This window comes from Sander lucioperca, chromosome 10, assembly GCF_008315115.2.
Source record: "Sander lucioperca isolate FBNREF2018 chromosome 10, SLUC_FBN_1.2, whole genome shotgun sequence".
Lineage (NCBI taxonomy): Eukaryota > Metazoa > Chordata > Actinopteri > Perciformes > Percidae > Sander > Sander lucioperca.
Window position 1 is genome coordinate 16,458,091 of NC_050182.1, and position 12,906 is coordinate 16,470,996.

The 12,906-nt window shown below is 43.8% G+C and overlaps 1 long non-coding RNA gene across 1 annotated transcript in view; it reads left to right on the forward strand.

Annotated features, from left to right (window-relative positions):
• The window catches only part of LOC116060937, a 198,029-nt gene that overhangs the window by 86,096 nt on the left and 99,027 nt on the right, over window positions 1-12,906 (forward strand). The gene's annotated exons all lie outside the window — the stretch shown is intronic.

The following is a 12,906-nucleotide window of genomic DNA, read 5'->3' on the forward strand; positions in this document are numbered from 1 at the left end:
TGCTTGTATTCTGATTGTGAATGTTGAAAAAATGTATTATTTGTGTACTGTGTGTGTGTGTGTGTGTGTGTGTGTGTGCACGCTTTTATGTATATTATCTTCAGAATAGTAGAATTCTACTATAAATCCATGGCCACCTTTTTTTTTACGTGAGCCTCCACTCTGTGTGTGTGTGTGTGTGTGTGTGTGTGTGTGTGTGTGTGTGCACGTGCATATCGTACTTTGCACGTTGTGTCAGTGTGGCGGCGTATTAAATGATGGCGGGTTGGGATGGGTGGGGGGCTGAAAATGAGAATGTAAATACAGGCGTAAGCTCACCCGTCTCCCCCCACCCCACCATCACCTCCTCGTTGTTGTCCTCCTCCTTTTCTTCCTGTGTGAGGGTGAGCCAGCTAGGGGGTGACCTTGCCCAGTGTAATTAAAGTGAAACACCTTGACTTGTCACCATTGCCTGAGACAGCTTAAATCTCCCTAATGTAAATGGAGGCTGCCGCTGACGTGCTGCTAGGCATGGCCGCAGAGAAGATACAAGCGCTGGTGATCCATCTCTGTACCAGTGCTCACACACACACATGCCCACACTCCCTGTCTCGCTCCCACTTTTTCTTTTTCTTACTCTCTCTTTTTTTGACAAACACACACACACACACACACACACACACACACACACACACACACACACAAATGTACACAATCTTTCTTTCTCTCTTCTTCTCTCTCCTCACACCCATCCTTGGCATTCTGCAACCCCCACCTCATCTTGCTGTCCACTGCCTTTATTTATTTTACACTAGACAGCACAATGCTTACCTTTATAGCAGCAGAAGCAGCAATGTCTCATGGGATAGCTCAGGTGTTGTGGTGAAAGAAGGCACAAACATGGAATGATTCAGAAGGGAGTCAAATTATCAGTCGTATCAACAAGAACACAGTAGCATTTTTTTTCCCTTGTTGTCAGCATAATGATTTATAAGAGGGAAGTTCATAGCGCATTTAGGAGTGTATTGGATGCAGCTTATTTGGGGTTTCCAAGTGCAACATGTCTTGGAGACTTCCCACGCTGTTCTGCAGCGTGTCTTTCTTTGTATTCCGGGGCACCCAATCAGGTTGATTGATTGATTGATCCTGTTTTGTCACTGAGGGCAAACACATGGCTCATATCTACTGCCAGTCTCTTTGGGGGTAGGGGTGGATAGCGGTACAGAGATGGCAATTAGCAGTGAAATTCTGTTGACTTTGCCCTTCAATTAAAGCTCTGTTATACAAAAGTCTTGTTGACCTGGCTGTCCTCCCCTTTATTAGAAGTCATGGCAACACATTGCTGAAAGACTGCGTACTAAATTCAAGGCTCATTTGCAGTTTGGGGAACCGGGGACTGCCTGAAACGACAACAGAAGCAGGACCAGAGGCTCCTGCCAAAAAATCGCCCCTTCTGAATGCCACAATGACATGTGAAAGAATGCTATGTGCCCCCTGTGCCAACTTTACCAGTTGCCAGTGCTCTGTGCCAGCCCCTTCCCATGCCCTGCCCAGGCAGTGGGCACCGTGACAGGAGCCAGACGCCCATCATGTGTCTGCACCAGGCAGCGTGCCCTCCTGCCCTGATCCTTGGGGCAGTCCCGGTACTGTCCCGTACTCTTCTCCGGAAGGATTGTGGGTGGTGCCAGGCAGTGGATATGTCCCGCAGTGCACACACACTCTGATGGGTTTTAGGAGGCCCAGTGGTTGCATGGCATTGCCAACTGAACAGGGAATTATCCTGGCTGAGAGGGTTGTTTCTCTGTTTTTCTTACCCTCCAGTAACGGCTCTGCTGTGGGCATCCTCTTTCCTTTGGTAGACAGGCGCTGATTGAGGTAGAATCCTTAGTGTCTGATTACCTCCTTAACAAACAAACAGAAAAATAAAGAAATATTTTATGATCCATGGGGAGCTGCACGCTTGTGAAACTGACAGATTAAATAGTTCATCCACAAAGGCAAATCCACATGTTCCTCTCTTACAAAAACTTGAAGGCACAGACTGAAGACAAAGACTGTTTACCTGCTCGAGTGCTGTAGCGTCATAGACTAGTACAGGTTTAAACAGCAAGGCAACAGAGAGAGACAACAAACAAGCATGCTGCTATTGTGATGGACAGCCTCCACTGTGAGGTTCAGTATGCCAATGTGTTCGGTGTGTTATGTAGCAACTGCTTCAGCCATGGGGGTCTAGAGGATAAAAAAAAAAGGAGAAAGAGAGAACGCATGGGAGAGAGAAAAGAGAGAGAGAGTGAGCAATGAGCTCAGGTGGGTCTGACATCTGCATTCACTTCCTGTCTTTTTCTGAAGGGAGGGACGGAGGAGGGGGGAGAGGAGAAAAGGAAGGGGTGGGCGGTGGGGGCTTGAAAAAAACAAGGCGATGAAGGCCTTTCTGGAGGCTACAAAGGGGCTGCACACTGGAAAAGGGCTGGGGAGCCCTCAATGGGACTGAAGAACACACAGACAAAACTTTGGAAGGAAGAAGGCATGTCTTACAATGGTACCGGGCCCCATGCTTGGTTCAAAGAGCCAGTCAGAATTACAGAAAAAGGAAGCGAGCGAAAGACAGAATGGAAATGATGGACCTGCTGGGAAGTATGGTAGTCGTAGCAGTAGGAGGGGGAGACTGGTATATATGCTGGGTAAAAGGCCACCGAGTTTTCTCAGCTATTCATTTGAAAACAAACTGCGTGGCACAGGCAGGCGCAGTCAAACTGTATCTGGGTGTGGAGTGGATTTTGTCTTGGTCCGGGTACAAACTTGGCTCAGCCTTGTAACAAGAGGGAGGGACCACACACACAGAAGGTTCAAAAGCCAAATTAATTTATTCGGGTTCCGTCGGGCTCGGGTCGGGTATCCATCCTCTAAACCAAATTAAAATTAGTTTAAGTTTTTTTGTGTCTTTTTTTGTCTTTTTTATTATAGGCTATTAATAAAAGAAATAGAAAGAATACAAAATTAAGATTTATAGAATATATAAGACCAATAGATAAATACGTATATAAAAAAATATAAAAAAGTGAACAGAACAAATAAAATAAAAGATAATGCCAACAGTACTGAGCAAAGAGAGGCCTCCATTTGTTCAGAGAGCACAGCCTGGGAAAGCAGCCTTCTTGTGCCTTTGGCCCCTCGCACCTTTCAGGTGCAACCAGTTGCTCTAACGACCCACCCACGCTCCTGCAAGAAGAAAACAGAGCAGCACGTGAAGGCCAGGCGGTTGGGCCGTCACAGTCCTCAAAAACAAAAGAAACGGCCCACCGGTGCTTCATGTGTGGCCTCTGTGCTAAAAGTCAGGCCCAAGAGTATGGGAGGAAAAAAGAGGAAGAGGGGGAAATAAGAATGGAGGTGGGGAAACAAGTAAATACAAATGAGGAGAGTCTGTGGGAAAGGATGTGAGAGTGAACAGGGGATACACTATTGATGATGTCATACCATTGCTGCAGGGATTCAAATAATCTTGTAATAGCAAATAAGTCTGTATCTTTGCTTTTATGCACGCTCACAACTACAATTTCTCATAATTTTTCTAAAGTTGTTTTTTTATTATTTTTATAATTACATTTAAATTACTTAATTGTGATTCAATATCTATTATGTGTATTTTATCAGAACAAGTAAGTGTCAAAGAGTTGCACTGGTATGGCAGTTAGCCTAGGCGTTCTTTGTGAACACAACACACAAAGAGAGAAAGCGAGTGACAGTGAGCTGTTTGTATGTCCTTGGGATGCCAGTGTCATTGTCAAGGCTTATCAGAATCTCGGGGCAAAGAATGAGCGGAGGGAGGGAGGAAAGGGGGAGAAAACGGCAAACGGCAAAAATTCACATGGCTTTAATAAAACTTTATCAGGAGTTACCTTAGCTCTGTCTCCCTCCTCCACGCCGCCCCAACCCCCTCCTCTTCTACTCTGTGACACCATGGCTCTAATATTCACAGAGCTCCCGGTGCACGGCAGCGGGAATCACGTTTAACTTCACCAATTTCTTATTGCCTGTCAGTCTCTCTAATTTGATCTGGCGTTGGACAGTTACAGTTTTGGACAGCAGAGTCACGGCACATATTGGCAGGGAGACTGGCAGCTAATAAAAGCCAGCTTGGTATTTACTTTCCTTTTCCTTTTATTTATAATATATCTCAATATTGTTATTATGAATATATATGCATTTAAGCCTCACCTATCTCTCTGGGTGGCCTCTTGGTTAATAATATGTTATTGATTTCCATACTGGACTGGCTATATATCTGTTTTAATTTAAAGGCCTTATCACTCCCTCTGTGGTTCACGTGAACCCTTCCTTTATTTCTTTTCTTTTTTCTTTCCTACAGGCATTATTAAGTCTCTGTAGGAGTATAGGTAACATGATTTTACAGTCTTACTGGTTTCTTTATATGAGGGAGGGATACTCGTTACAGGCCCCACATCTTCCCCAAGTCAGCCTTCATCTTTTCTTTGACAGATTGGATGAAGGGAAGAGCGGGTCAGATAGTGTGCCTAGATTTAGTTGCTGACAAATTAGAATAGAATAAAGAAAAAATGGAAAGAAATGATGTACTCACAGACATGGCCTGGTTCCTCATAGAGTTAAAATACTGACCTTGGTGTAATTTGATAAAAGTCATTAATAGTTTATCCAGATGCTGAACTTGATTTCCTTATTAGTTCATCTATACAGAGGACAACAGGGACAAACTGCCTCACCAGTGAAACCTTTGGCCAACCCCATTGGCTAGTTAGACCTCTGAGGGCACTGCCCGCCCTCTATCCCCCTTGGCCCATCTCGTACCACTAGAATGTTAAAGGGATGGAGATGAAGGAGAGGAGGAGAAGGAAGATGAGGAAGGCTCGGCGAGAAGGAGGAATAAGCAGTGTATCTATATATGCGAAATATATGCGCCATCAGCAGAAAAGGGCCTGAGTCAGCTGTTTGCCAGGCCTTGCCGCATGCTAAAACACATAGAGGCAAAGCCCATTAAAAATGAATGCCACACGATAATCACATTCACACTTAAAATTTAATGTTGGTACGCTGCGGCCGACAAAGAGAAGGCGGCATAGGGCGCCGTAATCATGACCGTGTCTCCTGTACTTCACACTTTGAGGTGACGCCTTTGCATGGCCTCTGGAAGTGCTATCTGATTCAAGGGGAACCAGGGGCAGGTCATGTAGCCTAATTGTTGCAATTAGCTTAAAGGACTACATAGACCACACTGACATCTACATAAGGGAGAGAAGCTCTGTCATAAGTCTTTATCACAAGTGTAGTGGATGATAAATCACACATATAATATACACATATATAATATGTGTTTGTCCTGATCCTGGAAGAGGGTGTCTCTGAGAGAGGGTTTAAGGACAGAGGGTGTCGTATGCTGTAAAAATTATAAAGCCCTGTAAGTCAAATTTGTGATTTTGGGCTACATCAGCAAAACGTGATCACTGTACTGTGCACCATAACTTAATCCTTAAAAAGTAAACATTTCCTTTGACAGTAAAGAAAGGATGGTAGAAAATGGAACAACTCCATCACCCACTAGCTGACCTAAAAGCTTGCATGCAGCATTGGAGCCCCCCCAAATGAGGGCCCCCCCAGGCCCCATGCTCTCTACAAGGGGGGGGGCTCATTTGGGGAGGCAGTAGAGACAATGAGTGGGTGGGTGGTGGCGGGAAGGATTGAGAGGAGCGGGGGGGCACCACTCAAATTGTAGCTCAAGTAGGCTGAAGATGGCCGAGAAGTGCACTTCCCTTCAAAGAAGGCAAATTAATGTTCTTCTTGCCCAAACATAATATTGTCAGAGAGGTGCACAATAGGAGACTCTCACCAGTGTTTCCTTGTGCTTCTGTCTGAGTGTGTGCATACAGCATGTGTATGTGTGTAAGTGTGTGGCCATGATGGCCCTACTTAACCTCCCATCCTTGGTCCATAAGAGTAGGAATCTCCTCCTGGTCCTCCTTCAAGGTCAGGCTGGAGTTTCTGAAAGACACTCTCCCAGTCAATTTTACCTCCTTATTCAGGCAAAGGATATCTCTTTTAACCTTTTACCCTGCTTCTCCTTCCTCCCGTCAATTACAAAAACCCTGGGCATCTTCTTTCGACAAAAATGGGTCTTTGGAAAGAGAGGAAAAGACAAAAAAAAGAAAAGCAACACACTTTTAAATGAATGAAGAGAGACAGCAATGCATTCTACAATAGGCTAGCCAGAGGTTGCCTGGTTGAGTGCAGCTAGTACTATTCATCTCCCAAAATGCTTTTTGCTCTGTTAGTCTTTTCTCATTGTGGAATGTTTAAATTTAAACTTTGGACCAAAAAAGAGTGGCTCCTTGGACATACAAAAAGTTTTTTTTTATATTTAATTTGATTTAGTTTTATACCAGATCATTCTTCTAATACCAATTTATTGAAATAATACATATGTAAAGGTGAAAATTATGCAAAAGTCTTCTATTTTGAGACAACTAGACCAATAAAATGAATAGACAAGTGTCAAACACAGACGAAGGCAGCGCTACCTATAAGAGTGAAGTTTTTTTTCTTTATCTAGGTCACAATATGTGGAACAATTTCAACAGATGGGCTGCATAGTACTCCCCAGGCGAACAGAAGTTAGTTTCTCCTTTCTTTCTCTTACTGTTGCCCCTTTACCCCTCCTCTGCCTTAAAGGATTCCATCCTCGGTAGTTTGTTGCAGGCAAATTTGAGTGCATGTCACACATATGCACACACACACACACACACACACACACACACACACACACACACACACACACACACACACACACATACACACACTGTATGGACTTTGAAGGAACAAAGACAAACAACAAAAAGGGGCCAAGTAGGTCAGAAATAATTCCGTTTCCTTACTTAATGATGAAATATTAAACCAGCAATGACCAAATGACATACAAGAGTTTGCTTTAAATAAGAGTACAAATATACAAATCATACTTTTAGTTCATATAAGCCTTTATTAAACCCCAGAGGGGAAATTTGGTTGATGCAGCAGCAACTTTTAAAGATTATTATAGGTAGACTACTCATTGCAATATGGTAATGAAAAATAACATTTTAAGTGTTTTATGTTATTTAAAAAAAAAAAAAAAAAGAAAACAAAGAAAACAAATCCAGAAATTTGTTTGGATTTTCACTCCTTAACTTCAAGCAAAGAGAAAAAGAGAAAGAGAACAAGAAAGAAAATTAGTTCTACAAACTTGGGACGTGACAAGCTATAAAACTTAATTTCTTTTGTTGAAAGAAAAAAAAAGTAATTTCACTCCTTCTTGTGAAAGTGAAATTAAGAAGGAAGAAGGATCCTGTTGGAATTCCTTAAAAAAACACACACACACACACACACACACACACACACACACAGCCCATGGGCAGACAAAGTATATGATGAAAAAAGGCACCCTGGGGAGATGCGGGATGCTGTTTGGAGGTCTTGTGGTCCAACAGCACCACAGACAACAGAGGGGTAGCTTTGGAGATCACACACCCACAACAGAAAAGTGGTGGTTAGGTGGTGGAATGCAGAAGATGGTGTATGGGTGTGTGCTCGACTGTGCATGTGCGTGAGAGACATCAAAATAGAAAGAGACCATCAGAGTTGGAGTGTGTGAGTGTAGAGGGGGTCCCATATAATGGAGAGGCTCCACCTGTTTACACTTCTTTGCCCCCAGCATTCTTGAGCGGGCCCCTTTAGAGGGCCCTCGTTCCCGACAGCCAGCTAACTGCTCTTGGGGAGCCCTCCGCAGGGACCACAAAAACAGCTGAAGCCTCGAAGGGCTTCCTGAAAGGGAGAGGAAGGAGTGTGGGGAGGCGAGGGCATGACAAAGGCAAGATAGAGCAAGAATAATAGCAATAAAACTAAATAGAGAAAGCAAGCAAACAGTGACAACTTAAAAGAGTGTATCACTAGTGAACCTATTCCAAACAAGCCTTTCTAATGAGGTCCGCTATTAATACAGAAAAGGAATGGAGAGAAAAGCAAACGAGGGTGAAGCAAAAAGCAGGAGGGGCTGGTGGCGGGCAAGGAAAAGAATGAATGAATTGGTGAATGTGTGCAAATGCCGTGTGTGTACTGAATCACTTTGTCTTTGTTTTTCTGCGACTGTACAATGACCTCCGTTTGAGGCTGGAATGAAGACAGTAGTGGGCTGAGGATGGGGATGACGAGAGGGAGGAGGAGGAGGAGGAGGAGAAGGCGGAAAGGGGTGTTTGGGTAGTGAGAGGCTAACAGGCTAGACACCAGGCCTTTGTGTGCAAATTTCCCAGCAGCGCCTTACCAGTTAATTAAGGAGGTCAGTGAAAGAGGGAGAAAGAGAGGGATGTAGTAGGTGGGGGTCGGCCCTAACGAGCTGTCCGCAGCACATGAATGAGGGGTTTGTCCTAAACTAAGCAGCAAGAGGCCAAACAATGTCAGCAGCAATTAGCAACCAGTGGTGGGCAGCCATGGGCCCGTTGACTGAGCAAGCAAAAGATGTGAGAACAAAAATAGGAACATGAACATGCAGACACACATACAGTTACAAACATCCAGGAATAAATAGGATGGAGCTGAGCAGAAGGAGGCGTGTGGCAGTGGAGAGTAGTGAAATAGGCAGAGGCGGGTCATGTTGCCTTCACCTCTCCACACAGCAAGGCCTTGACCCTGCTGGCTAAGTGCTTTGAATCTACAATACTGGTAGAAGGTGGCAAAGGCCATAGGTGTAGCAGTGTGATCTGTATGCTCAAGTTACACTTGATATGGTAGATAGAAGCTATGAGGGTGTGAAGCACAATTCCTCAGCACAAAGCTAAAATAAAGAGCGCTTTTCTCTTTACTGTGTAAGATTTGATGGGATTGAACTATCATTACTGTTTCCTTTTGTAAATTGCTTCAGTAGAAAAGGCATTGAAATCTTTTTTTTTCTGGACAAGTCACTCCACTCAGCTCCCCAGTAACTCTGTTTTTGGCTCCTACCATTCTCCTCTCTTGTCTGTTACCATTCTTGGCACAATACGAAGACTTCAGTCTTTGTTTCATTCTAATCTTGGAGGTGAAGTGGCCCTCTTGTACCTCAGGCTCTAATCGCTGGCAGAGACGGTGTTCTCTAGTGGTGCTGGACTGCGATGAAAACCCGACATCCCCACAAAAGAGAAAGAAAACTGCTGCGTTCAGGCTTTGTGTGCAAATATAAAAGCATACAAAAGCGGGAGCCTGAGATAGTGTCAGTTAGAATATTTTCACTCTTCAGTTCTAGATATGGATTCTATATTTTTTTTTAAATGGGGATTATTTGTTGGCCGCTTGTTGGGGCTCGTGGCTCGTGACTGTGAGAAAGTGGAGTCTGCAGCCTGTGGGTTGTGAAGAAAATAGGTGGTGTCGTGGAAAGGTGCGAGGGTTCACCGGCTGTTGGAGAAGATGGTCACAGAAGGGCATGAGAAATGTGAGAAGTGTACTTTGTAATTGGCAAACGGGTTTCTGAACGTGCTCTTTGGCTTTTAATTTTGTACAGTACACATATATTCTTATAAAATGGTTCTGAATAGGTATTCTAACTTTTTATCATGTATTATGATTCATAGTAGATATATTATGAATGTCTCCATTCATTTACACAGCCCATTAACACTAATTGCCCAATTCCCTCCCTCAGATACCTCTGCACGCAGATGGCTATTGCTCAAAATGTGCCGATAAACCAATCTACAATCCATCTAATCTACAAATAAATCCATTCATATTCTCACTTGTGAAATTCAGCCTCCTGTGTACTCTAAAGGCGAGAGCGATTCATTGCGATAAGTCCCTCCTGTCCTTCAGAGCAATCCATAATGCTGCTCAGCCAGTAATCAGGGCATATAGGGGCTGGGTGATCAGTGACAAAAGCTAGGCAGGGAGACATCAACCTGCTGGAGGAGAGTTGGGGAGAGGGGGGCTGGCAGGATGAGCGTGGTGGCGATGGAGGAGGAGTAATCAGAATCCCATCCAGCCCGACTCTCCAGAAATTGCCATGCAGATTTAAAGCCTATAAAGGAGGATCCTTGGACTGCTCCTTCTCCCCGCTGCCACTCCAACACAGCACAGACCTCCACTCCCCTCCTACCTTTCTCTCTCCCTCTCTCCGCCGTACTTATTGGAGGCAGGTAGCCCCCAGATGCAGGGCCCAGGTTACCGTAACCTTGGTGGTGAGATCGGCTGTTGCCTTCATGCGGCCGGCTATTCATCAAGATGGAGGGGTGGGGGATGGCTACAGAGGGGCAGAATATGCAGCGAAGGGAAATGAGCGTCCAAGACAGCTTCCCAAAAGGGTAACAAATCACCCTCCTTTCCCTAATCCACCAAGGGGGGACTTGATGGACCAATGGTCACAATATGTGGCTGAGAGATACATGAGTTTGAGAAATCAAATATGTGGGCTCATCTGGGATTTAAAAAAATACAGCTGATAATACTCTCTCAGATGCTGTGATGTTATATACTGTAGTACCGTGAAGTGCAGAATACTTCGACAGAATACTTACAAATAACAAGTAGATGTCTTTGTTTTGCAACATTAATTTGGCCCATACTGTACATAAATATTAGATCATAGACCCACAGACTGCTGCAGTAAATGCAAATTGCCATGCAAGGCTGTACAGCACGAGTCTTATCAGCAATATCCCACTGATCGATCGCTGTGGTTGCATTATCAATCATCCATCATCGCATTGATATCTCTGCAATACCTATAATCTCACCTGATCAGAATCATTGATCAATACTGTAGCAGGATTGATCTCCCGTGCCAGTTGGATTGGATGACAGTGACACAGGAATGTTGCAGACGCATAAAACATTTGCAAATGAGCAGCCTAGACCATGACATCCCTCGTACTAAAAATACAAAGAGCAAATTTAAATACATGTCTGCAAAAATAGCAGCCAAGCTGTTTGGAATATATAATTTCTAAATTTGAAGCAAAGGGAATCCCATTTCTGCTACAAAGAAATATTTCATGTGGCATATTACAACGTAATTACCCCTGATCTTGCATTTGTGATGACGGGTTTCCTCCCCATTGGAGAATACTGAGCCAGTGGCTTGTATTCAGCAGGGAAAACAGGCAGCCACGACACAGTACCACTCAGAATCTCCTCTGCATAGGACCTTAATCATCCTGGCTCACTGTGCATGTGCATATCGGGAGATTTGTGTGTGAGCAAGTTGTGCGTGCGTGCGTGTGCATGCATGTCTTGCCCCACTGCAAGACATGCATGCACACACACGCATGCATTGTTTTCCAATAAGTGTGTATATTTGTGTGTGTCTGTGTAAGTGTGTTCTTGCTGCTGTGTGCCTATGTGTGTACGACAGAGAGAGAGAGAGAGAGAGAGAGAGAGAGAGAGAGAGATTGAGAGAGAAAACTTGTCCCTCCAATTCCCTCATGAAGCCCTCTACACCAATTTTCAACCATGGGCAATCACTCACTCAGCATACACATCTACATAGAGGCTGATGAGATCCTCCATGGGCTTTACCATGTGACTGGAGCTTGTCATCTACTGTATGTGCCTCCCCTTTGCGCTCCTATTCCAATACTAAAGCCACTGGGGGGAGAAGAGGGGGTGGTATGGATGATCTACATACACTTATGATCCATAGGTAATCTCCGTGGGGCAAATCAATGATACTCCCTGCTATGTTTCCCTTTGAATTTGAGAAGAATCACTCATTTTTGCATGCCCATTATTGGTGGAGGTGATATGTCTTCCAGTTTTAGATGTCCTTGCACCTGGATAGGGGTGCTTTAATATATCGTGCTTACCAATGACTGATATGAATGGACGTAGGGTTGTAGACTTGGGTAGATAGATTAGAGTTTAAAGAATGTCCACCCTCAAGCTTTGATGTTAACATGGGGCACTGTATGCTGAGAGTTCATTAGTGTAATTGCCAGAATATTACCCATTGGCATGGTCATAATGTATAGAATATTAATACTATAAATCTCCATTCCTCTTTTATTCAGCGGGGTATAGCCAACATCATCACATATTAATGAAAAGAATGAACTTTTTAAGGAAAGGCAATAAAATGATGGTCTCTCCTGTCACTAGTCTACAATCATGACAACCATTTATATCTACATCTGATTTGTTTGCATGTTTGTGTGCTGTAGGTGGCTTTGTCTCCAGGGAAAAATGCTGTTTTGACGGACTAAAAGAGGGAATTTCCTTAGAGTTGCACAACAGGGCACCCAACCCACCTCCTCTTTCTAACAACTAACCCTCTCCCTCTCTCTCTGCTGATGTCAGCACAAAGCCCGCCATGGTTCTGGGACCACAATTGCTGTTTAAAGAGTAGACAGATGTCTAGGTGCAGGGTCAATATGGGGGTTTTAAATTATCCCATTGTTTTTAAGAATAAACAATAAAATACTTTGTGTCATTGATGGGTTTCATGTTAGGCATTGCGGTGACTATAGACAATATCATATTCAGCAATTAGCATCACTAAGTGGGCTGTATTATGACCAGGCAACATTTTTATACTTGAACGCCTGTAAATAGAGTAGCACTTCAGAGGTCAGGCTTTTATCTGGTTCGCAGCCTCGGATTGCTTTGCTCTTTGCTCTGTCTTACAAGGTTTACATACATTTTACATTTCTGAACTTCTGAAGAAGTTCAGAAATGTATACCTTCAGAGATATGTAAGTCTGAAGTAGAAATGACTCTTTTATCTATTGCTAAGTTAAAGTGTAAGGACATACACTTGTATTTATTCTAAGGCCAAAGCACACTTTAAGGCATTTATAGTGTTGCTTTAACATTTAAGTAGGCATTAGAAAGGGGAGGCTGCAATAGCATATTCTGAAAGCACCCATTTTTTCATTTATTGATCTGACCTTCTACTGCCCAGCC